Source organism: Gopherus evgoodei, chromosome 1, assembly GCF_007399415.2.
Source record: "Gopherus evgoodei ecotype Sinaloan lineage chromosome 1, rGopEvg1_v1.p, whole genome shotgun sequence".
Classification (NCBI taxonomy): Eukaryota; Metazoa; Chordata; order Testudines; family Testudinidae; genus Gopherus; species Gopherus evgoodei.
The window spans coordinates 178,502,061-178,528,979 of NC_044322.1; the positions used below are offsets into that span (position 1 = coordinate 178,502,061).

The window sequence follows — 26,919 nt, forward strand, 5'->3', positions numbered from 1 at the left end:
ATATTTTACTAATGCATTTATTTTTTCCTTGACATTTTCCCTTTTAAGTGGATTTGGTTTTTAGTGTCTAAGGATTAAGATGACTGAAATATTTATGTATCTGGAACAGGTGAATTCTTAAAGTTCCAGCAAATTTCCTAAAATACCCAGGCTCTAGGGAGGTAGGACCTGCTTCTTGGCAATTTACAAATATATGAGAACAGCGGGTGCTAATTGCACACATCATATAACCTACTTCATATTCAGAAAGAGTGATTAAACAAAAAAAACCCTAATTTTAGGCAACCTACACTACAGCCCTTGGAGAATGTAGTGGAAGAGAAGCTCTGGAGATGTAAGCTCAAAACAAAAGGAGCTGTGAGGTGCTCTACCAGTCTCCATGTGTATCAGCAACACCCCCACCCTCCAACACGCTGACGGATCCCAGGACAGAGATCAAGATAAAAATCCCTAATCATAGACTCATAGACTCTAGGACTGGAAGGGACCTCGAGAGGTCATCGAGTCCAGTCCCCTGCCCTCATGAGCGCTTGTAAGTTTTACTGTCTTTCTTTGTAACTAAAGGTTTCCAGTTAACATAAATCAATTAATTATAATTTTTAGTAATGCTGTTTTCTGTATGTTTTATTTTTATTTCATGTTTGTTAAGCTGTAGGCAAGGTAACTGGACTCCATATACCTACCTGGCAACCCTAGGAAAGTCCATGGAGGCTCAGGATACATCATATAAGTAAGCACTCAGTGTTGAGCTATGAGAAAGAGGACACTGTGCCATATACCAAATGACATATTCATCCCTTTGCATAGTAAAGGTAACACATTAATCCATTAACTGAGCTAAAGATTTAATACTCTAAACAACAAAAAGTACAGATCTGGATTAATCATTTGCATAAATATTAGCTTGGAATGACTTATAGGTCTGCATGAATTTAAATGGAAGACTAAAACTTATTTAACATTTATTTTTTGGACAGTCATCCTTCATAAGCATTGTCAGCAAGTGCTTTCCAGAGGGTGTCAATCAAACGTGGAGAGCAAAATAAAACCTTTCTATAAATGTGAGATACAAAGAAGGGAAACGTTACTCTGTTTCAGAGGGTTAAAAGAGATGGGGCAGCATAAGTAAAAGAGCAGTCCCCTGAATTTGAAGAGATGGAAGGAGGGAACAGAGCTGAGGACAATGACTAGAAGGAGTAGAGTAATCAGGAGCTGAAGCAGAGAAGTTAAAGCACTGTGCTGTAGTGAGTCTCTAGAGGGTTTTGAAAACCATGATAGCAATTTGAAGGTTGGATTTGGAAATGGAGAGGAAGTTGATGAAGATGACAGAGATGATAATTGCCAAGCTTTCTGAAACATGAGGCACCTCTGTCTCCTGAGTTCTAGAGGCCCCTGAAGTTTTCAGGGTAGGGGTTTAAGGAAGAACATAAAAGAAAGAATTGCAGTAGTTAAGCTAGTAATAGGTGCAGGAGTGTAAGAGAAATTTTCCTTAAAAGAAAAATGGAAATCGTCCATTTCAAAACGAATTCTTAACCTTTTGGCCAGCATTCACCTGATTTTCAGCTGGGATTTTTGCTTTCAAGCAATGAGCTGATGGTCTCTGCTAGGATCCTCATGAACACACTTTCTTGTATGTCCCTTGTGTTTATGAGCCAACGTACCATCAGATAAAACTCAAGTGTTTTGAACATATTATCAGTGAGAAGTTGGTAGCAACAAATCTGTAGAATACATCTAGTTTCTTTTATCTCCTGCGTGCTGGAAATAACCATCTTAAATGGTGCCCAGGTCCACGTTGCACCCAGGTGTGAAATGCAGTCTGCTACAAACTATTTCTGTAACTTTTGTGATGTCACTGTAAAATGGTGGGACTGGATCAGTTGGTTCAGCAACAAAAGAACAAAACTTCCAGTCAGCCCATTTTGCTTGCCAAGGTTTTATGCTTGAGGTTTATAGTGTTCACTACTTACAAGAACAGAAATGAGTTTACTTGAACACAAACAGAAAATTGCTCAACCTATGCTACAAACCAAGCCAGCAACAACTCGGTATGGAGGCTCTCTTTCTTAAAGGCCTTCTATAGTTAATAGAAGTTCTTGTAGAGTTTCCTACCCCATTGAAAGTCTGATGGGGCTTACTGTCCCCAGTCCCTGTCTCTAGCCCCACCTAGTCTTTCATGCTTACCATTTAAATCTGAGCAAATGCTCTTTTCAAGTCTCATATGGCCCAGGGTTTCATCAGACCAGTTATGCTCCAGAAGGATCATGGCTCAGCATATCAAATGTGCTATATAAATCCCATAAAATGAATGTATACTTGCTGGATCCAGCAGTTAAAACTGGGAGAGAGCTGGAAAACAGTGGCTGACTGGAGGTCAAGCAGTCTATTTTTCAGATAGATGCAGGAATGGTGTCCTTCTAGAGGGAATTAGGTACTGATCTAAAGCTAAAAAAGACTGAGGCTGGACACTGTTAGAAGAAAAGTGCGATGTATAGGGCTGCCTGTCTATTCCTAGTACATGTAAAGATTCAGTTTCAGTTTCTGACAAGAGAGGATGTAAATGGATGGAAAAATTGCCATCCCCCAGTAAAGAGAGAAATTAGACTCTAAAAATCACAACTCAAGTAGGCACCACTGCCTAAAAGGAAAGTTTTAGTGACTGGAACAGTTTATATTCCAAGACTTTCCTGGACCTAGGGTGGCATCATCATAAATTTTCAACCTGATAACTTTTACAAGGCTGTTTTTTTGTTGTTTTTTAAGCTCTAGCATCTGGCCCACAGCTATATGCTGCATACCTTTTAAGGATACTGTTGCTGCATCCTCATATCATTTAATCATCAAAAACTCACAATAGTTTTGCAAACTATATGCAGTAAGCACTATCTTTGTACCTTGTTGTTTATGTCATAGTTCCCTAATATTTCTGAGTACTCTGAAAAACTGTTACTATCTAAATGGATTCTCATTAAACGTACATTGCTTGCTTTGAACTACACTGTTGCTAAAGAAACACAGTATTTTATAAACAAATACAGATGGCTGTTTCTTTTTCTTTCTATTTTTTTTTTACAGTATGAATTGGGATGAATGTATCCGTCTAAAAGTATGGTCATGAAGTAGGCCACCAAAAGGTAAACCAAGGTAGCTGATGGCAATCTTTGTTGGCTGAAATCACCGGAATGACAATTATGTAGGTCACAAGAGCTGGGAAAATCAAAAAGGCTGTCTTCTGTCTCTAGGCCTTTGAGGCAGCTTCAAAAGGGACTGACAGGTGCTGTATGTTCAGTACTCCTCAGGAGTGCAGCCATTGATTTCTTCTGTGGTGGTGGTGCTTATATTCTGAAAAAATGGTTACCTACTTTCATAACTGTTGTTCTTTGAGATGTGTTGCTCATGTTGATTCCATTTCAGGTGTCTGCATGCCCACATGCACAGTTGTCAGAGATTTTTGCCTTAGAGATATCCGGAGGGTCGGCAGTTGCACCCTCTGAAGTGCCGCGCTCATGAGTCGGTATATTAGACGCCCAGCCCTACGCCCTCTCAGTTCCTTCTTGATGGATATGAGCAACACATCTTGAAGAACAACAGTTACGAAAGGTAGGTAACCGTTTTTTCTACTTCGAGTGCTTGCTTATGTCGATTACATTTAGGTGACTCACAAGCAGTATCCCTGGACATGGGCTCAGAGTTCACCATCACGTGGCTTGCAACGCTGCTCTATTGAAGCCAGCATCATCTTGGGCCCGCTGGGTCAGTGCGTAATGAGACGTAAATGTGTGGATGGATGACCAGGTTATCGGCCCTGCAGATATCTTGAATAGGCACTTGGGCCAGGAAGTCTGCCAGTGAGGCTTTCCCCCTAGTCGAGTAGGAATTTACAATCACTGGTGGAGGCACTTTTGCCAGACCGTAGCAGCAACGGATGCAGGCAGCGATCCAGAGTGAAATTATCTGAGTGGACACTGGACAACCTTTCATCCTGTCCGCCACCATGATGAACAACTGCACTGACCTATGAAACAGCCTGGTCCTGTTGAAGTAGAAGACAAGTGCTTTCCTGACATCCAGAGAGTGCAATTTGCACTCCTCCTCCAACTTATGAGGCTTTGAAAACAAGACAGGCAAATATATGTCCTGGCTGGTATGAAACTGTGACATTACCTTGGGCAGGAATGCTTGGTGTGGCTGCAGCTGGACCTAGTTCTTACAGAACACTGTAAATGGTCGTGTCAAAGTAAGCGCCCTGATCTCAGAGATCGTGTGGACGTTATTGTGCCCAGAAAGGAAACCTTCCAGGAAAGGAGGAGAAAGGAGCAGGAAGCCAGAGGCTCAAAGGGGAGGGATCCACAGCATGAGATTCAGGTTGCAAGGAGAGATGGGGTCCAGAGGGTAGAGACGCTCCAGACTTTTCAAAAACTGGACTGTCATGTTGTGAACAAAGACTGCCCTGCCCTGGAATGGAGGGTGGAAGGCTGAAATAAAAGTCAAATGGACCTTAATAGAGGACAAGGATAAACCCTGGAGCATGAGGTGCAGAAGACTGCCTGTAGCGAGGCTTGTTGGGTCTTAATATCTTGGTCCAAGGCCCAGCACGTGAACCTTTTCCATTTGGCTAGGTAGGTCACCCCGGTGGAGGGCTTTCTGCTGCCCAACAAGACTTGCTGGACACAGGCCAAGCACTCCTGTTCTTCCGCATTCAGCAGCCAGGATGTCAGGGGTAGTACCACCAGGTTTGGGTGCAGAAGACTGCCACGGTTCTGGGACAGCAGATGTAGCCAGAGAGGCAGCTGCAGTGGGGCAGCCACCCAAAGGTCAAGTGCCGTGTTTAACTAGTGCTGCCGAGGCCAAGCCAGGGCTATCAGGATCACCTTTGCCTTTTCCTGTTTGATCTTCTTGAGGACGCTGTGGATTAAGGGCTCCGACAGGAAGCCGTACATCAGAGTCCCTGATTATGGGAGCAAAAAGGCATCAGACACGGAGCCCCTATCCATCCCCTGAATCAAGCAGAACATGTGGCATTTCCTGTTCTGGCATGATGCGAACAAGTTCACCTGGGGAGTTTCCCACCTTTGGAAGATCACACTGACCACCTCCGGATGGAACGACCACCCATGGTGAGAAGAGAAGGTCCTGCTGAGGCAATCTGCTACCATGTTCCTGGCCCTGGGAAGGTACACAGCCACCATATGAATGGCATGCTACACACAGAAGTCCCAAAGATGGAGAGCTTCTTAGCAAAGGGCCAACAACCTGACTCCACCCTACTTGTTGATGTAAAACATTGCAGCGATATTGTCTGTCAGGACCTGTACCACCTTGCCCCACAGGTGGGGCAGGAAAGTCTGGCAGGCCAAGCAAACCAGCTGGAGCTCTCAGACATTTATGTGGAGGGACAGATCATCCTGCGACCAGTGGCCTTGTGTGCTGAGCTCGCCCAGGTGGGCTCCCCAGACTAGGTCCAATGCATTGGAGACCAGGGTCAGCAGTGAGGATGGGGCCATGAAGGGAACTCCCTCCAGTACCGATCCAGGGTCCAACCAACATTCCAAGGAAGACCATATATGATGCGGCACCCTGACTACCCAGTCTAGATCATGCCTTGCTGATGTAGACTGACACTAACCACATCTGCAGTGGCCAGAGATGGAGCCAGTCATGACTGACCATGTACATACATGCTGTTATGTGGTCTAACAATCTCAGGCAGGTGCGAGCGGTGGTGAGCAGGTGGTCCCTTACATGAGAGATCAACTCCAACATGGCTTGGAAACGAGCATCTGGAAAGAAGGCTCTGACTTGCATGGAGTCGAGCACCACTTTATGATTTCTATCCGTTGCACTGGTCTGAGGGTTAACTTATGATTTATCAACATGCCCAGGTTGAATGTACCAGACTGAGGCTCCTTTGTACCTGATCTCAATCTGCCCTTGATGAGCCAATTGTCAAGATACAGGTAGACCTGGACATCTTGACGCCTCAGTTAAGCAGCCACTGGAGCATACATTTTGTGAACACCAGTGGGACCAATGAGAGTCCAAATGGTAGGCCCATGAATTGGAAATGGCACCAGCCCACCATAAAATGGAGGAACCATCTATGCCCTTGGAAGAGGGAGATATGAAAATAAGCATCCTTCAAATCGAGGGCAGCATACCAGTTTCCCAGATCCAGGGAGGAAAAGATGGAAGCCAGGCAGACCATATGAAACATACTTCTTGAGAGATTGATTGAGGTGTCACAGGTCTTATGAGTCTTAGGCCCCCTTTCGCTTTTGGGATTAGGAAATAATGGGAGTAGAACCCTTTCCCTCTCATTTTGCAAGGGACCTCCTCTACTGCCCCCAGCTGCAGGAGGATCTCGACCTCCTGAACAAGGAGTTGCCCGTGAGAAGAGTCCCTGAAGAGGGAGAGGAAAGGGTAGTGGGAAGGAGGGCAGCCAAGAATTGTAGGGTGTAGCCCAGAGATATAATTTCGAGCACCCAGTGGTCCAAGGTCACTCACAACCAGGCCGAACAGTAGGGGCAGTTGAGGAAAAAGGATGGACCTAGAAAGTTGACTGGAATGTCACTTTTGAGTGAACCCTCAAAACAAGCACTTCTGGCCCCTATGGTCAGGTTGAGCAGGTGTGTGGGAGGTAGAAGGGTAGTAACAACTAAAACTCATGTCTCTGTCCCTCCTTCTAGCAGAGGCCTGCGGAGGTGGCTAAGAACTTGGTGGTGGTGGTGGACGGGATTTGAAATGCTTCCTCGCAAATTGTGGCGTTTGCAGGACCAGTGAGCAGAGTGTGGCCCAAATGTCCTTAAGTCCATGCAACCTTGCACTCATCAGCATTCCCATCAAACAGGAAGTCCTGGATAGAGGACTGCATCTCCTGGTACAGACCTGTGGTTTGAAGCCAGAAACTGCATCTCATAACCACAGTTGATGCAATCACCCTGGCATCCGAATCAGCCATGTCCCAGACCATTTTGAAGGCTCATCTAGTCACTGCCATTCCCTCCTCAACTAGGGTCCTGAACTCTTTGTACAAGTCCTTGGGCAGGGAATCCTTGAATTTACGGAGGGAATCCCACAGATTGAAGTTATATCTCCCCAATAAAGCCTGGTGATTTGCTACACTGAATTGAAGGCTGGATGTTTAATAAATCTTTCCTCCAAAAAGGTCCAGCCTCTTTACTACTTTATTTTTGGGGGCAGAACTGGTTTGCCTGGATGTCTTTGCCGTTGGGAGCAGACACAGCCAGTGACCCCGGAGGTGGGTGGGTGTACAAGTATTTGAACCCTTTAGCCAGGATGAAATAGTTCTTTTCAGCCGTTTTGGAGATGGGTGGAATGGAGGACAGGGTCTGCCAGAGGGCTCTAGCTATTTTCCAGACCCCATCATGCACTGGCAGTGCAACTCATAAGGGGGTTGTTGCCGAGAGCACATGAAACAAGGTGTCCAATTGCTTTGTCATCTCCTCCACCTCCAGGCCCAAATTCATGGCCACCCTTTGGAGCAGGGCCTGATGCTCCTCAAAATTGTCCAATGAGCTGGCATGAGAGGGCCCTGCAACAGCCTCGCCTGGCGACGAGGAGGATGATTGAACCACTGGGGGTGGGTCTGGGACATCATCTGCCATGGGAGAAGAGGAGTTGGGGTGGGCATTCACTCCTGTGTCCCAGTGTCTGATTCTGCTCCGCACACCAAGCCCAGTGCTGCCAGTGCTGTTGGTTGCTTCTCTGAAGTGGCAACCTATGAGTGATGTGAAAAGGGCATCAGCAGAACCAGCAAGTCCCATACATTCCAGTAGGGCTACCTACTTGCACCAGGCACCCACTATCTTCTCTCAGTTCTCACTTATTCCACAAAGCCAACACACACTAACCTACATCTTTTTAAAAGGTTGTTAATACAGAGCCTTCTTCCAGATGCCCCAGGGCATCCTGTCGGATGTATGTTGTCCATTTACACTGTAGTCCTTCTTGGGGCATGGGCCATGTCTTTATCCTTTATAGTGCTCAACAAGCAGCACCAGAACTTAACCAATAATAAACTTGTTTGCTCAAAAGGAAGGGGGTACTTGTTTTTCATTATAGAATCGTAGAAGAATCATAGAAGATTAGCGTTGGAAGAGACCTCAGGAGGTCATCTAGTCCAACCCATTGCTCAAAGCAGGACTAACACCCATTAAATCATCCCAGCCAGGGCTTTGTCAAGCTGGACCTTAAAAACCTCTAAGGATGGAGATTCCACCACCTCCTTAGGTAACCCATTCCAGTGCTTCACTACCCTCCTAGTGAAATAGTATTTCCTAATAACCAACCTACACCTCCACCAATGCAACTTGAGACCATTGCTCCTTGTTCTGTCATCTGCCATCACTGAGAACAGCCAAGCTCCTTCCTCTTTGGAACCCCACTTCAGGTAATTGAAGGCTGCTATCAAATCCCCCCTTACTCCTCTCTTCTGCAGACTAAACAAGCCCATTTCCCTCAGCCTCTCCTCATAAGTCATGTGCCCCAGCCCCCTAATAGTTTTCGCTGCCCTCCGCTAGACTCTTTCCAATTTGTTCACATCCTTTTTGTAGTGGGGGCCCCAAAACTGGATGCAATACTCCAGATGTGGCCTCACCGGTGCCACATAGAAGGGAATAATCACTTCCCTCGATCTGCTGGCAATCTTCTACTAATGCAGCCCAATATACCATTAGCCTTCTTGGCAACAAGGGCACATTGCTGACTTATATCCAGCTTCTCATCCACTGTAATCCCCAGGTCCTTTTCTGCAGGACTGCTGCCTAGCCACTCGGTCCCTAGTCTGTGCATGGGATTCTTCTGTCCTAAGTGCAGGACTCTGCACTTGTCCTTGTTGAACCTCATCAGATTTCTTTTGGCCCAATCCTCCAATTTGTCTAGTTCACTCTGGACTTGTCATAACCTAGTCCCAGATTTGGACCTTAGCGTCCAAAATATGGGGGTTAGCATGAAAAACCTCCAAGCTTAGTTACCAGGTTGGACCTGGTACTGCTGCCACCACCCAAAAAATTAGAGTGTTTTGGGGCACTCTGGTCCCCCTGAAACCCTTCCCTGGGGACCCCAAGACCCAAACCCTTGAGTCTCACAACAAAGGGAAATAAATCTTTTCCCTTCCCCCCTCCAGATGCTCCTGGAGAGATACACAGAAGCAACCTCCGTGAATTTAAGCAGAGGGAGTCCACCCTCTGTAATTCCAGTCCTGGAAACAAAAGCACTTTCCTCTTCACCCAGAGGGAATGCAAAATCAGGCTAGTAAATCTAACACACACAGACCTCCCCCTGACTTCTTCCTTCCACCAGTTCCCTGGTGAGCTGCAGACCCAATTTCCTGAAGTTCCCCACTAAAGAAAAGCTCCAATAGGTCTTAAAAGAAAGCTTTATAGAAAAAGAAAGAAAAATACATACAAATGGTCTCTCTGTATTAAGGTGACAAATACAGGGTCAATTGCTTAAAAGAAACATGAATAAACAGCCTTATTCAAAAAGAATACAATTCAAAGCACTTCAGCAATTATAGACATGCAAATACAAAAGAACATATAAACCCTTATCTGATCTTTGGTACTCACAACTGGGAAACAGAAGATTAGAAAGCAGGAAATAGAAAAACTTCTCATCCGAGAGAGCATACAGGCAGAAGACAAAGAACTCAGACACAAAATTCCCTCCACCCAGAGTTGAAAAAAATCCTGTTTCCTGATTGGTCCTCTGGTCAGGTGGTTCAGATTACTTATTTCCAGGTGAAAGAGACATTAACCCTTAGCTATCTGTTTATGACAGGACTCTATCCCTATCCTCCAGCATATCTACCTCTCCCCCCAGCTTAGTATCCTCTGCGAACTTGCTGGCTGTGCAGTGCATCCTGTTATATCCTTGGGGGCAGCCGGTTTAGGAAGAAATCACTTGAGGCCAGACAACAGACAGCTAACAAAACTACCATTTATTTACAGATACAGAGCTCGCCTAACTGGCCGAAGCTGGCTGAGCTATCCCCTAATAATCTAACTCAGTTGCCATAGGAACAAAAACCATGACAACCAAATACACAACGTATTCCTTCCCCCCAATAATAACATCCCCTAAATATAACACACACTAGACTAGAGGAGGAGGGTAGACTGCCTCCATTCCCGGCTAAACTCTGGGGATTATTTTGCCCCATAACCGTGGGTTCACTCTATCTAAAGATCCAGTTGATGAGGAGGCCTTCTGTCTCTAGGTGGATTACGGCAAACTTCTGGTGTTGTTGCACCCGAAAGTACCATGGGCTCAGGGTCCGCAGCACGAACAGGTGAGGAGGTGGTATCAGCTTGTGCTGGGCAAAGGGGTATCTCAGCTGCCGGCAGTAATGGAGGAGAACAGTCAGGAACAGGTGATTCGTGAGTCGGTGTCTCACCAGAAGAGGTGAAGTCAGACCACTCAACTGCAGATGTATCCTGAGGACTGGCATGACCTGGCAACAGCTGATCTACATGTTGCCGCCAGGTAAGATTCTCTGCAGTCCGGACTGTGTAGGAAACAGGTCCTGTTTGAGTGATAATTGTGGCAGGGATCCATTTAGCTCTGGAAGTATAATTCCGAGCCAAAACTGGCTGTCCCGGGCTAAAGGGTTGGTCTTTTGCTCTGGGTGCCCATCTGATGACTTGATATTGCTGCTGATGTTACACAATTTGTCGGGGTTCAGAAGGTTTCAGCAGATCAAAGGAAGTGTGCAGCTGTCGTCCCATCATTAGAAAGGCCAGGGATGCCTGGGCCGTAGCATGAGGTGTGTTTCTGTAGGAAAGTAAGAAGGTATCCAGACGCTTCTGAATGGAGTGTTGTCCCCTTGCTGATTTCAAAGCGTGTTTCATTGTCTGCACAAATCTTTCAGCTAATCCGTTGGTGGATGGATGATATGGTGCTGACGTGATGTGGTGTATCACATTTGCCTTCATAAAATTTTGAAACTCCTGAGAGACGAACGCTCGTTGTCGCTCACAAGTTGTTCTGGCAGACCAAAATGACTAAAAAGTCCCCGTAGTTTTTGGATAGTACTCTCTGCAGTAGTGGACTGCACTATAGAGACTTCTGGCCATTTAGAATGGGCATCTACTGCCACCAAAAACATGATTCCTTCAAGGGGGCCAGCGAAGTCAATGTGAATACGTTGCCACAGGTTTTCAGGCCAGTCCCACGGGTGTAGGGGTGCCCACTGGAGTGCACTCCTCATACCCTGACATGACATACAAGCTTTTGCCTTCTCTTCAATAGCACTGTCAAATCCAGGCCACCAAAAATAGCTTCATGCAATTTCCTTCATGCGCACATTCCTCAGTGACCGGAATGTAGCTGTTCTAACATCTGTGATCTCAGTGGTGGTGGAATAATGACACGTCTCCCCCACAACAAACAACCAGATTGGACCGATAACTCCATCCTCCTGGACATGTAGGTAACAAGGTCGGGTGAGACCGGAGAGGTTTGTCGAGATTTTCCATGCATCACCAGGTCCATAACTTGGGACAATACTGGGTCAACGCGAGTTGCCTTCTTTATTTGAGTAGCAGTGATGGGTGTATTCTCTACCTGTTCAAAGTAGAAGATTTCCTTTTGGGCACTATCTTGATGTTTGACCGGCAAAGGCAACCTTGAGAGGCCATCTGCATTGCCGTGCAGAGTGGACTTCTGATATTTGATTTCATATGTGTGTGCTGAAAGTAACAATGCGCAGCGTTGCATATGTAACCCTTCTGCCCCTCTGAGTTGGCAGCAACAAGGGCCGGGTTCAGTATCCAGGGGTTCTGTTTCAATAACCCAATGCCAAACCAGCTCGAGCCCCCACCCAGTGACCTGGGAAAATCTTACACACACCCCTAGGCGCCTCAAAGAGGCAATGCTTCCCCTCTCGCAAGCACAGAGTCTCGGTGTAGCAGAAAAGGTTTAATACATGAGATAAACAACAAACACTAAATTGGGAAAAACACCTCAACTAGAGTTCATAGACCCAACCGTGAGCAAAGACCCACCCCAGGAAATTGGGCTGTGTCCTCTTTCCTGGGCTCGAGTCCAGCAACCCCCCAAATCACCCACAGTCCCAAAAGTCCCACAATCCCAAAAGTCTCTGTCCTGGGTCAGTGCAGCCCCCAAAGTTCGAGAGTTTATCTGCAGAGGTCCCTCCCCCCAGCCTGGGTAGAAAGGGGCACCTTAAGTGGTCCGGGGCCAACTGCCCTGCCTCTCCGTGGGTTCTGCTCCCACTTTCTCCATGAACTGCTCCGCTTTACCGGCCGCTCCACTTTGCTCCTCCAGCCGTCCTTACAAACTGCTCCGCTCCACCAGCTGCTCTGCTCCACCAGCTGTACTGTGGGCTGCTCCAGTTGTCCCTGCAAACTGCTCGGCTCAGTGCGCTCTGTGGGCCGCTCCACCCATCTCACAGCTACTCCGCTCTGCCAGCCGCTCTGCCAGCTGCTCTGCTCCACCAGCTGTCCCGTGACCCGCTCCAGCCGTCCACACAAACTGCTCCACTCCACCAGCAGCTCTGTTCCACAGTATAGCTTTGGGCTCCCCACTAGTTAGCACTGTACTCAGTGCTCTCAGCTCAATAATGTCATCTCTTTAGTGATTTTCAGCTCTTTAGTGATTCCAGCTCATAGTAGGGGAGCCCCAGTGCCAGTGCACCATTAGCCAAAGTGATTTCAGCTCAGTAACCTGTATCTAGATTCTTGAGGGAATAAAAAAAATCAACTCTGATATTCCACAGTGGAGAGAGGAGGGGGTGCAACTGGTGCTTCTGGCTCCACAAGGAGACTGCACCACCAGGCACAGATACCTGTCCCCAGCCTCTCTCAATTCTCTGGGTTTGGAATCCATGTCCCTTGTCTAGCAAGTACCACTCAACTGAGGGTGAGTCATTTATCACCAAGCAGTCCCACCGCTCAGCAGTCTGGGATAGGGTAGGCGTGCCTATGCAAATATACTCTCTGAAATTCTTTCCACCAGATGTCAGTGTAGAGCTTATCCTGACACTGCTTACACATACAACTAGCAGCTAATGGGGGAAATGCCTGTGTAGGGTCCAAAAATTGACGTCAGAGGTCGATGGGCTGTGAGAAGAGTAAACTTTCACCCAAACAGGTACTGATTAAACTTCTGAATTCCAAAAACAATTCCTAATGCCTCACGTTTGATTTGGACATAGTTAGTTTCTGCTTTGCTTAGAGTGCGTGAAGCAAAAGCAATAGGTCTCTCTTCTCCCAAAGACATAATGTGTGACACGACTGCTCCCACTCTATAAGGGGAGGCATCGCAGGCCAATTGTAGGGGTAAGGATGGATCAAAGTGCGTTAGAACTTCAGAATTTAGCAATGCATCCTTAGCTTTGTTAAATGCAACATCACAGGCTTCAGTCCACTTCCAGGCCTTGTTCTGCCCCAGGAGCTCATGAAGTGGTTTTAGCAGTGTGGCTAACTGTGAGATGAACTTTCCACAATAGTTCAGTAGTTCTAGAAATGAGCGCAGCTGGCTTACATTTCGAGGTGGAGGAGCCTCCACAATAGCTTTAACTTTTTCAGGGGCCTTATGAAGACCTGCAGAATCAATGATGTGTCCCAAATATTCAACAGAGGGCTTGAAGAATTCACACTTGTCTTTGCAAACTCGTAGGCCATACTCTTCCAGTCTTTGTAGGGTAGCCTCTAAATTCTTTAAGTGATCCTCTTCATTCCTTCCAGTGACCAGGATATCATCCAGATAGCACTGAACTCCTGACAAGCCACACAAGAACTGGTCCATAGCCCTCTGGAACAGGCCAGGAGCAGACATTATTCTGAAGGGTAGGCAACAGTATCGATAAAACCCCTTATGAGTCACAATAGTCAACAGCTCTTGGGACTTTTCATCGACGTGCATCTGTAAATATACTTGACTCAGATCAATCTTATTGAACTTTTGTCCCCCAGCCAGGCCTGCGAAGAGGTCATCGATGAGGGGAAGTGGGTATTGCTCTGCACACAACACTGGGTTGACAGCGACTTTTAAATCACCGCAGATCCAGAGAGAGCCATCTTTCTTCACTATTGGAAAGATAGGAGTGGCCCACGAGCTATGGGTAACTGGTATTAGGACTCCATTGGTGACCAGGTGCTCCAGGTCCGCTTCAACTTTTGGCCTGATGGCATATAGCACAGTTTGGGCTTTCAGATATTTTGGTGGACTGTCAGGTTTAATGTTCAATGTCACAGTGATTCCCTTCATACTTCCCAAATCATCTCCAAAAACAGCAGCATGTTTCCTTAGTATAAGGGTTAGACTGGTTTATTCTTTAGTCATCCGGTGCACTTCTGCCCAGTTCAGCTGAATCTTCTCAAGCCAAGACCTACCCATTAAGGCTGGGTAGTTACTTCTCACCACAAACAGTAGCAATTTAGCAGCCTGTCCACTGAGCTCCACCTTAACATCAATAGTGCCCAACATGGGCACAGCTTCTCCCGTATACGTCTTCAGAACAGTTTTTGTTGCCTTAAGTGGAAGATGCTGCAGTTTTTCTTTATACACAGTCTCAGAGACTTTATACACAGTCTCGGTGTCCAATTCCATGCGTATAGGTTTGCCATCCAACAACGGGGTTACCCAGTATTCATGTGAGCCCACTGCCAAAGACAAAACATGCAGTGGCACTTTCTCTTGCAATGAGGTGTCACCTTGATCATCCTGGGTCTGCTCTAGGGTATGCAGGGTTCCTCTTTTTGTTGGCTAGACCACAGGCCTCTTTTTCTTTTGTTTACAGGTACACTCAATGTGTCCCTTTTTGCCACGGTGTCGACACACCAGGTCCTTACACCAGCATTCTGATGCCTGGTGACCTGGCTTACCACAGCGGTAACATTCTTGACTCTGCACAGTTTTGTGGGTAGGTTCTTGTAATACCTTTTGCACCCCAGGGGATGCACCGATGTATTGCGCCTCCCTTGTAGCCAGTTCCATGGAGACAGCAATATCAACAGCCTTCTGTAATGTAAACTGAGCCTCTGTCAGTAGGTGCTTCCATATAGCTTCACTGTAGAGGCCACACACTAACCTGTCACACAGGGCATCATTTAACATCTCTTTAAATTCACAGTGTTCTGCTAGCTTTTTTAAAATTGCTACAAATTGTGCAACTGTTTCATCTTCTTTTTGGTCTCTTTTGTGGAACCTATATCTTTCAGCAATTACCAGTGGTTTTGGGGAAAAATGGGACCCCAGGATTTCCACGATGTCACTGTAAGATTTAGTCTCAGGCTTAACAGGGTGTAGTAAGCTGCGTAGCAGGGAGTAGGTTTTAGCCCCTACAACACTTAAGAATATTGGCATCTTCTTCGCTTCTGTAATGTCATTTGCAATAACAAAAAGCTCAAAACGCTCAGTATACACAGGCCACTGCACTATATTCTTATCAAAAGGTTCCAGTGGCCCGGTCAGAGTAGCCATGATTTTTAGTTTCACTTTCCCAGTCAGTGCAAACAAGCAGTTTTTTTTGTTTGTCTGTTCTTTTCCTTGACTTCTACTTCCTTCTGTTACTGGAGCAGCACCGGAACCCCATCCATCGTCGCCACTTGTTATATCCTTGGGGGCAGCTGGTTTAGGAAGAAATCACTTGAGGTCAGACAGCAGACAGCTAACAAAACTACCATTTATTTACAGACACAGAGCTCGCCTAACTGGCCAAAGCTGGCTGGGCTATCCCCTAACAATCTAACTCAATTGCCATAGGAACAAAAACCATGACAACCCATCATCCAGCTCATTAATGAAGATGTTGAACAAAACTGGCCCCAGGACCTACCCTTGGGACATTCTACTTGATAGCATCTGCCAACTAGACATCAAACCATTGATCACTACCCGTTGAGCCTGACAATCTAGCCAGCTTTCTATCCACCTTATAGTCAATTCATCCAATCCATACTTTTTTAACTTTTTGGAAAGAATACTGTGGGAATACATGTCACAAGGCATGTCGTACCCTGAAGATCACTGATCCACAAGAGCATATTATCAGCGTACTAGAGAATATGCAAGTACCCTTTAGTGGCTGTGACATGGAATAAACCGCTTGTGTAACTTTTATAGTACCTGAAAGATTTGTCTCAATGATTTATTAAGGTGGCAGTCAGTATTCCATTTAGGTCTATTTTTAAAGACAGAAGCCAGAGTCCTTTTCCCCCTCAACCGCCTGCCCTTGTCTCACTAGACACGTCACTGAAAACAAAAACACTTGTACCTCATGGGTGGATTCATTATTTGCATGTCCATGAAGTTCTTCAAAAGTGTGGCTTGGATCCACTAGCAAAACACAAAGGCCACTAAGCGATATTTTATATATGCAAAAGGATTTGTTAAGCCCAGAAAGCTTCTTAGAACCTGTCAGGCTTCTATTTCTCTTATTAGGGTCAAATCTAGATAATTTATGCAATGCTGTAAATCCAGTTAATCTTAAAATATTCTGTAATTGGGAGGTGAAGAGGCAGTTTAAAGATGACTTCCATAGTACTGGCTGTGTAGGAAACAACCCTCCTTCTGATTTATGTTTTTTTCCTCATACGTTCTGTAAGATGCAAATAAACATTTTCTCCTGTTTAACATACATCAAAATGAAGTCCCTGACAATGGAGTTGGGGCATTTTTTGGGCAGACACAAGCATAGTGATTGGACCTCTGATGAAAGTAAGGCAGATAGCATGGAGAAAGTAGCTGAATCTGCTAAGTCAAAAGCACAGAGAATGTTCTTCCTTACCATTCTTGGAGAGGCCACCAGGAGACTAAAATACCCTAAGGTATACAAGGCAGCCATTAGAAGAGCAGAAGAGATTTTGTTTCCAATACTACAACAAGACTACTACCTCCTGTAGAATCCCTTATTTTATCCATCATGGTCTGCTCCAGACACAACAGTTCTGAGTGAAGTATAAATCTGTATCTATAGTAGGAGCCTTTGATGATCTATCATCTAAATCACTCTGTGTCACTTGTACCTCACTATGTTGAAAGGTTGGGTTTTTTTGGAGGGGGAGAGAGTGGTGGGGGAAGGAATCAAAGAACATGATGATTGCACTGAGTAGGGATTGTTAATAGCAATTGCACTAGCAATACAGATGTATATTCAGACTGAGTCATTGGATAGCTATATCAGAGACAGAGCTGATGACTTCTAAACAGATTAACTCTCATTGCTCAGGGATGTAGACTCTTCCATTGAACCTACAAATTTGCAGTCAAGTGCCAACATCAGATTGGACTGTTCAAAAATGAAGAGCTCCTTTAGCTGCTTTGGAGACGATTATTAATAGTAAATATTTATATTATGGTAGCTTCCAAAGGCCTCCATTAATACCATTGTGCTTGGTGAGAAACAAACAGAGAGAGAGAGACGAGACAATCTTTGCACAGAGCATTTGGTTTGGGGGAAGGGTCAGCAGTGGCAAAGAATACAGGAATGACAATAGCAGAAAGGTTAGAAGCAGGTGCATTAGTATTCAGTGTTAGAGGCATTGGTGACAGATTTGGACAGAAGTGGAAGATCTGATGACAATATCTGGCTGGTAGAGCCTTGTGGGGTTCTCTTTAAAACATATTTATTTATATATATATAAGATAACCTATCGTGCTTGATTGACTTTTTCCCTTCACACTTTCCTTAAAAAGAGTTGAGACACTTGCACTAGCATGTTATGAGCAAAGAAAAAATATGCTCTAAGCACGGTGATCAGTGTACAGGACTCAGACACACACAAGAAATCTGATGTATATTCTTGATTCTGCTATGGACATACTGACTTTGCATAAGTCACTTAAGAACCAGTTTTCATTGGCTTCAATATAGCTATTGACAAGAGTAAATGCTACTCAACATGAGTAAGGATTGCTGAATTGGGCCTTCGTGTTTTTGTACCTTAGTTTCCTTATCTGCAAAATGTAGATTTATAAAACTTGCCTACCTCAAATGCATACTATGAGCCTAAATTCATTCATATTTGTACCACACAATGAGAACCAGCGGATGGAAAGCACTAAGATATGCAAAATACGTAACATGCTTGTCCTGTGATACATATTTCTACTTAAGATGACTGAAAATGTTCTGACAAAAAGTTTTTCATCAGCAAATGCTGATTTTTCAAAACAGAAATTATTCCGAGGAAAGGGTCAGTCAACAACAATTCCTACTTTCTAAGAAAAAATTTTAAAGTTCCTTTTTGAGGTTGAAATGACTTTTCATAAGCAAGAGCCAATTTCTGGTTAATAGGATTTGCTCTTTGACTAACTGGAAGAAATGCTGATACTTATGAAAAGTTTTGAAGAATATTTTGATTAGAAACAATTTGTTTATATTTTATACTTCTCCCCCAACATTTTTTTAAACTAGGAATATTTACATTAAAAGAGCATCTTTCTTTCTTAAGAGTACTTCAATTTCCATGGTTTGTTCCTCACCAAAAAATCTTAATCCTCTGTTTGCAAGATCATAGACATCTCCACAGCAACTAATGGTGAAGTCAAAAACAGAGGATTATAACTTCAGGTGAAGAACAAACATCTGGAAGTGATGAAATCCTAGAAGACAATGATCCTGTTTTTCAAGAAAACATTAGAAGCAACAAATCAGGGGGAAAGACCAAAAATATGTACAAAATATAGACAGAATGCAATCTAAAGGAAACATCCAATGTTTAGCGGATTAACTGTAAACCACATGGAAAATATGGAAAAGAACCTAATGCAAACATGAAATGCTACTGTACATTTCTTAAGCATACCTTATTTATAAAGGCAATGTCAATACTTCTAATCTTTCTTATTATTATGTAAAAACCCACTGACAATTTAGTGGTGATGAATACAACATTTTATTTCATATTTGCAAAATTTACTTTTGAAAGTAGCAGATGTGTGCCAGCACAGCTGGAAACCACTTTTAATTGCATTTTCCTCAAGAAGGAAAGCAGTAGCTTGTATCCGTAGTGAAACTTTTATATCTGGCCACACAAATGCTAGCAACCACTTGTGCTTTGCTCTGATTTGCATTATACAGTATATCACATTACTATCCTATTATTCCAGAACTACATACAAAGGTATGTGATTAAGCTGCAGCAACTGTGATCTTAAAAGAGGCCTTTCCTCAACAAAAAAAATGCAGTAAACTTGATTGCAGTTAAGGTACTTACCACTGAGGATATCACAATAAGTGTGAGTCTAAAATTGTCCTGTCTGGTCCTGAAAGTCATAAAGATATACATTAAAAATTATGTTTATTAGTCTGCGGAGTGGAATTTAGTAAATTAATTTCTCTCTTCAAATGAGATGCATTGTGTAGGGTTTCATTTTGGTTTGTTTTCTGTTTGGTTATTTTTACATTTTATTTCAGACTTTTAGTGTCATAATCATACTTCATCCTGCATTTTTAGTCAAACTCTATGATTATAAAAGACAATTACAACTCTGATCTGCCAGCACAATATTTCAGTTCAGTCAAAAACATTTTCATAAACTGCAAACATCTTGATCTTATGGTAATCTGGGTCTTTTTGGCTTACGACGGAAAAAATAAATATTTTGCTTGTTTACATCCCCATCATTTATTTTTGACAAAGGATGAAGTTCCAGATTTGTACATTATTTTTATATTCCTTTTTGCACTATCATTCTTTCAGAATTTTCAGCGTGTCTAAGGTGGACATGCAAACATCTGTATGTACCATCTGGGAGGGGAGACAGTGATTACTTCTAATGTATTTAACTCTGATATAGGAATCCCTGAATCTCCCAGGACACACCAGTCAGAAATGGACACTAGTCTGTACAACTTTTCCAAATAGTTTTTTTTCTCCCTTAAAGTATAAAAAAGAGTAATCCTTGAACATACTGATACAGCCAAATAAACTACCATATTTTAGTATAAATTGCTATGGCTATTTTCATAAACATTCAATTAACTAAGAACAGAGCTATAAATGTCACATCAGCATACTTCTATCTGCTTATCAGTTCATATGTTTCGGGAAAAAAGATTTCACAATATCATTAATGTAAAAACACACTCACCTGACTAATTTTCACCCCCACTTCAGAAATTAAATTTTATGGGATTATATGAAGCCACAGAAAATTCTTCCTGGGACCAAATCCTAAATAACTTCACTATGTGCTGTCAAGAGCCCTGAGGTTTGGAATGAATGATTCTTCTCCCTCTTCCAGACAGAGGAATTGTAGAGCTGATTCCTGAATACTAGTTCTGCCATTATACTCTCTTTCTTTGTGGAGGAATCACTAATGGATCCACAAATCTATTTGGCCTCTCTCCTGCCCTCCCATCACCAAAATCCCACCATGACCATGCACAGTAGCACCTAGAGGGCATGCATTCCCTGCACAGGCTGTCCAAATTCTGCTGCCTCCGACCTCAAAGCAGCATTGGTTCTCCTACATCCAAGGTTCTCCATATATGCTGGGAAAGGAGGGCAAGATTTGTCCCTTAATCTATCTTCTTCATACTTCCAAGCTTTGTGTGCCACACCTATGCATATTGGGCATCCCTTTAAAAATGCACCCAAGAACTATTTATTCAATAATATTACAAATGCTGGATGGGCTGCTGTATAGAACATTCACTAGGCCACACAGCTAGCCCTTTAATCTCCTAGGGGAATTAAGAAGGTTAACTGGCAACAATCATATTGTGGTAAAATTATAACCTGGTTTCACAGTATGAACATATTAGTTGTCCATGTGAAGGAGTGAGAATGCTCTTTCTGCTATTCCCTAATCGATGGTAACTGTTTTACTTTGTTAAATATGTTTTCATTTTTCTGAATCACACAAAACTAAAAATGTCCACTGTCTACTTGGAAAAACAGGCAAACCTCATACATCTTACATCTTACAAACAGGCAAACTTCATACATCTTGTAAAATGTATTGCAAACAAGATAAATTCATAAGGTGTACAAAGCCTGTTGAGAATTCAATAGTGCTCAACTATTACACAAAAATAAGTTTATTTTGTGTATTCATTTTATCATTTGCTTCTTAGAAACCACTTGAAATCAGCTTTATTGGAAGGAAAAGTGTTTTTAATTATCAAAACAGTGGCACTGGGAATTTATTTCTGATTCCTCTTGGAAATATTTTATATTATGTAGTTTTTTTAAGTGAGAATGTGTTAGCACATACTTAACCAGCTGGCACACCCACATAAATAAATCGGAAATAGTGACACTGCTTTATTTAATCAAAGCAAGGTTATGGGAATAAGTTTAGAAACAAAAGAATGCAAAGTAGCTGGGAAAAAAAAAGCTCTTAGATGCTACTTCTTTTTACAAAATTCGGAGCTCATTCCACCACCCTTCGTAACTTTATTACCATCCTCCACAAGTCAGGCCACTGAAGACAATGGGGCTGCTTATAGAAGATGATACTACAATCAGCAACCAGGTGAAATACCCAGAATCATATCTTCAGCTTTTAAGAGAGACAGATGTTGATTCTGTTTACAGTTAAGAGACACTTAAGCAAGGGAGCAGGAAAAGTACGCTCTACCAGAAATGGTTAAGCAGTCATGGAAAGAAAGAAAAAAAATTGCATCCTACAAAGGCTTCCTCACCATGGGTATGATTTGAAGTCCAGTGAAGTCAATGGGATTCTTTCCAATGATTAGAATGAGCTTTAGATCAGGCCCCAAGTGTTCACATTTCCTCAGCTGCCACACTCACTAGCATTGCTAATAGGAGAACAGCATAATAAGGGATGTGTCTGGGAATGAGATAAACAGTGCCTTAGAAGAAATGGGATTTTTACAAGATGCTGAGCCATTAACATTTTAAAATATAGATATGAATTAATTCTACCGTAATTCACAGTATTGCAGATAACAGCCTAGTGGTGGGGTAAAGAGCAAGCAAACACTCCCATGGACGCACTGCCAAAATCCCTCTCATTTCAGACTGTAGATTTGATGGGATTAATTGGGACTATTCCTCTTAAACCAATTAGTCTGATAGTGTGCATGTGCATATGTACACATGGAGTTTGTCCACTTGGTTACTTGTAAACTGGAAACAAGATTGTGGCTGGTGACTGGTGCAGAACATGCTACATGAAGAGAAAAGAGAGCATCGCCACCTGGACAGAAAGCCCTGCCACAGCCAGAAACTACTGAATATCTGGGTGATTGTTGTGTGCAGAAAGCAGAGTCGACATTGGAATTACTACCAGGAACAGGGGGGTTCTGGGTCACGTTAGTATGTCATAGCCATTTTAAGAAGGGCAGGGTTAAATTCTTGTCCATTTTTTCCCTTAGAGAACTGGTTGCAGATATTTAAAAAGGCTCTGTAATTCTATTGGTCCTTCTTGGGAAATTTGACAAATCTAAGATCATATATCATTGTTCTCAGTTAAACACAATATTTGGATACAGTAATTATTAAATAACCAATCAGAATATGGTGTGGTTATACCAACAATTTGTTAATTAAAACAAACTTTGTAAACTTTTGAGAGTCTGCGGCAGAAAGAACAGAGAAGGGAATATTATCAAGAACTATTTTGTCTATGTAGTCTCTGGGGAAACTCACACATTTTTATTCAGACTCTTAAAATCACTACACAGAAAAAATATATATAATAAGAAAGTGCACATAACATGCTAATAAAGTGAGATTCCATTAGTAAATTACACCACTGTACACTATAAGTAGTCTGCATGCTTGTATTCTCGTTGCATAAGAATACACAGCAATCATACTACTCTTATATAATGCTAAAAGTCTGAAGATAAAAAATAAAATAATTTCATGTTAAATTGGAATTTCTAGTCATTTACTGTACTTTTTATCACTGAGCCAACAACACATTACCATTAGTCGCTTGTAACAAAACTAACACTTGAATTTACCACATCATCTTTTTTTTCTAACCCATGAAGTTTGGAGTCTGGTATGTACTCCTCTTATCTAACTCTGTTACTTTAGAATCTAAGAGTGCACTGTGTACGTTAATCTTTTGTGGCAGAGTTCACTGAAGTTCTGCCAAAATTCAATAATTATGTTCTATCCAGTGTAGCAATTTCTTTATCTCATTGCTGGAATTTAGACCATATAGAACAAAGCGCTTAGTTTACATGAATGAAATGCATTTAAAAAAATCCTCTGTTTCATTTCTCAAGCTTTAAAAATGACAGTGCAAATTTCTGAATCTGAAGGCTGTCTTTTCAAGTCTGTTTGTTAACCTGGTGAATCGAACATGCTTTGTAATGTATTTATTTGATTTTTTTAAGGAGGAGGAAAAAAGTACTTTAGATATTGTTACAAATTGGAAAAAAATGACAATGTCCTTTTGTCACTGCACTATTAGCAAAATCCTCAAGCATTAATGTGTCATGGTTAACAGTGCAAACTACAAAGCAAAATTGTAATATTTTGAATGAGGACCAATTATTTTATTAAGTTAAAATCAGCAATTGGAAGTTCAGCTGTTCTATAGAGTAAAATCAGAGTAAACTTCAATTTTACAATTCTTCACACTAGTGATACCTTCATAAACAAACAAAAAACAAAAGTTAAAGAAGGCCAATTAGGAAGTTAAAATAACACCATTTCAGAGAGGTGTAAAAATCACTTGATGGGGAATATTTAGTATGCTTTACTTTTGAGTCTCCAGGAAAGTTAACAAATCAGGTCATGTATCAACCTGGCTGTAGTGAAGAAATATTCATTTGTTGTTTCAGGATTTAGAAAGAGGAAATAATTTTAAATATTATTTACTGACTTAGCCAATATTTTTTGATGAAGCAAAATACTAACTAGCATGTCAGGTACTTTTGTGAACTTTACAGTAGTCTAAAATAAAATTTACATTGTCTTCAGGTTCTTTGCAAACTCTCCTTTACTTTAGACACTAACAATCTCTGAAGTTAGTGCTTATCACAATAGAGAACTTGACTTTGGATTTAGAAAATGGCTCACAAAATTTTTAGAGCAGTACATTCTATGATTTATAACTTGGTCCTCCCCCTTACCTCTATAAAATATGAAACTCTACAAGTAATGCACAAAGTATTGATAGCCAGTGCTCACTTTTTGTACTGAAAACCGTGCTTTAAAATGTAGTTGGCAATGAATGGGATAGAAATTGGGGGGTAGAGGGATAAGGGAGGTTAAATCAACTGTATCTAATTTAGAGACACAAGCAAAAATTATTTTTATATATTGGATACAAGATTTATTTCCCCCCTCTCCCAAATGCTACTGTGACATTTCCTTTTATACACTATATTGTCATTTTCCGGCAATATTTCAGAGTAAAACAGGATTCAGCTGCAGTATATTTTCACCCCTTGGCAAACCTAAAAATAAAATCTCCACTAAAATCTATTAGACCTTACACATGTTATGCTGTTTCAGAAACAGGCCAATTGTTATTTCAATGTATTTTTAATCTTGTCAGCTTTCTCCTCTGCAAACGCCATGTGTTACAATTTAAATGTTAGGAAAGAACGTACAGTATCATAATTCAGTCCATAGCAACACAATAATGCACAAACATTTTTCTACACAAATTAATATGCATTTTCAGACCCTGAAGGTTTCTTAAAGCTTCTCAAGTTGTTCCAGGTGCTTTTCCCTAAATCTAGTTATACCTTGCATTGTGTAATAATTAAGGAAAGAACAATACACTTTATACAAAATGTATGTATGCTTAAAAAAGAAATACACAATGCCTACAAAGCCCATTCTAACTGCAGGTGCTATTGCAAAAGGGAGCAGAGTAGTGTAGTGATGAAAGCCTCGTTTCTTATTGATGCTGCTTATTAAACTTGACTTTGCTTATAAGTCAAGGGGAAAACAGATTTAAATATAAGAGGAAAAAAGCAATTAAAAGGCTAAAACCACAAGTACTGCTAAGTAAAATAAAATCTTTACAAAAATCTTGCTTCATATACTCCCTTTACATCGAGTAGACACAAATCTGCCTTCAGTACTGGTGCAAGCTATACAATATGTAACAGGAGGTCCTTAGTTTCCAATTACTGTACTTCACTGTTGGAAACAGATAGTGAACTATTCATTTACTGGGCCAAATTTATTTAGATAATATAAAAAATGAATAAGTGCATATAAAATACAGTGACAATCTCTACAAATTTTTGATCTCTGAAAACACTGAAATGTCAACTTTCTCAGTTCTTTATTAATGTTTAAAGTAACTCTCCTGTTCCGTTTTTAATAATAAAGGACTTGCAGCTGTTGCACACTATTCCAGAAAGTTTCATAGCCAGATTTTTTAAAATTTAGCATAAATTCAAAGGTTTGTTATTTTTTTTAAAAATTGCAACATTCTGCCTATATTTGAATAGTTAGATTAAAAAGGTAACTTTTACTGTGCGCACAAAGAAACTTCTAGAAAATTTCATTACTTACTGTTCACTGAGTATTACACACTGAGATTAACTGTTTAAAGAATTCATCTGCTACTTATCCAGGGGTGTTTTAAACAATCCTTAGCACTGTATACTGCTCAAATGAGATAAAATTAGCCTGTTTCGGCTATACATATAAAAGACAAGCCTTCCTCCTTATGACTTAGCTCATTGTAACCTATTTTTGATGGCAAGTGAGCTACGGAAATTTAGAATGATAATAGCAACAATTTGGTACATTAGGGAAAACCAGAAAGAAAATGAATGTGTCAGATATACTGTACAAAGTCATTTTGACATGCCTACACAACTGGTTGTAGCAGCTTTCACAAATGATTCCTAATCACAAAAAGAATGCTCCAGGTTCTTTTAGAGAAAGCTTGCTGTTGGGAAGTTGATTTTGGCAAGGTGCCAAAATCATGTGCACAAGGGGCCCTCATTACCAATTCATGGCAGCCTTCAGCGCTGACAAAAAAATGTGACCCAACAGGCTAAAGCAACAACTAAAATTAAAAATTATAAGACAAAGACAACTTACTTAATATTCCTTCCATAGCCACATTGAACTTTTTTGTAATTAAACCCTCGTTAGTTTAAACAGTTTTCAACTACTTTTAAATAATTGAGCAGGCGTTCTTTAAAAGCTGAAAGCTTTCCCTGTAAATTCACTCAATCTACTGCACTTTTAAAAGTATTTTCATGTGCTAACAGAACTTTCATTGTAAGTGTCTACTAAAAATCCCTCCCCAAAATAGGAGTAGTGTGCCCATACAGATTTAATTTCTATAAATAGTAAACAGACAATTATAACATTTCACCAGCTTTAAAACGAGGGGGAGGGAGAAGGATTTAATATATAAGAGTAGCTATTTCCCAAATGTTCTAAAAAGATAATCAAAATGTTCATGCAAGTTGCAAACATTAAGCATTTACAATTAACAGAGCTGCACAACTTTCCCATAAAAGCAGATTTGATACACAGCCTTACCTAGATGTCGTCTGGCTTTTCAGTGGATCAAAAAGTTTCCTGTCTAAGCACATAGATATTCTTTCACGAACCATAAAGGCCTCTTTGATTAATCCAGCACTGTAATAGACTGCTTTCTACACCACAGTGAGAGCAGGATACATCAGCTTTCAAGAGAAAAAAATATTCTTAATACACAATTAGCAGCAGATTGTATATAGCAGATTTATCTTAAAGAGGGAAAAGGCATTTTTTAAAAAGCAAAGAGGGTGCGGTCAGATGTTAGGCTATCCCTGAGAAAAGGGGCCTAGACTGCATTAGTACCTAAATACTAGCAGAAGCAAACTGGGAAAGGAGCCAATGGAATGACTTTGTTTGACCCAGCTGCCAATCTCTCCTGAAGCAGTGCGCCAGACTAAACACTGACACTATTTTAACTCAAATCAGGCTACAGCAGCTGTTTGCTTTCCGGCTCTGAGCTATGCACCATGGCCATGATGAC

General features: G+C 41.9%; 1 long non-coding RNA gene across 11 annotated transcripts in view; it reads right to left on the reverse strand.

The window, feature by feature from the left end:
- LOC115659560 overlaps window positions 1-26,919 on the reverse strand; it is a 489,657-nt gene that overhangs the window by 107,182 nt on the left and 355,556 nt on the right. For 10 of the 11 annotated variants that reach the window (XR_004002593.1, XR_004002587.1, XR_004002592.1 and 7 more), the window contains 3 exons: window positions 26,439-26,584; window positions 21,638-21,786; window positions 19,203-19,251 (listed from right to left, as the gene is read on the reverse strand). This is a non-coding gene — a long non-coding RNA (uncharacterized LOC115659560). The remainder of the gene's footprint in view (window positions 1-19,202; window positions 19,252-21,637; window positions 21,787-26,438; window positions 26,585-26,919) is intronic. The other variant, XR_004002584.1, reaches the window with a different exon arrangement.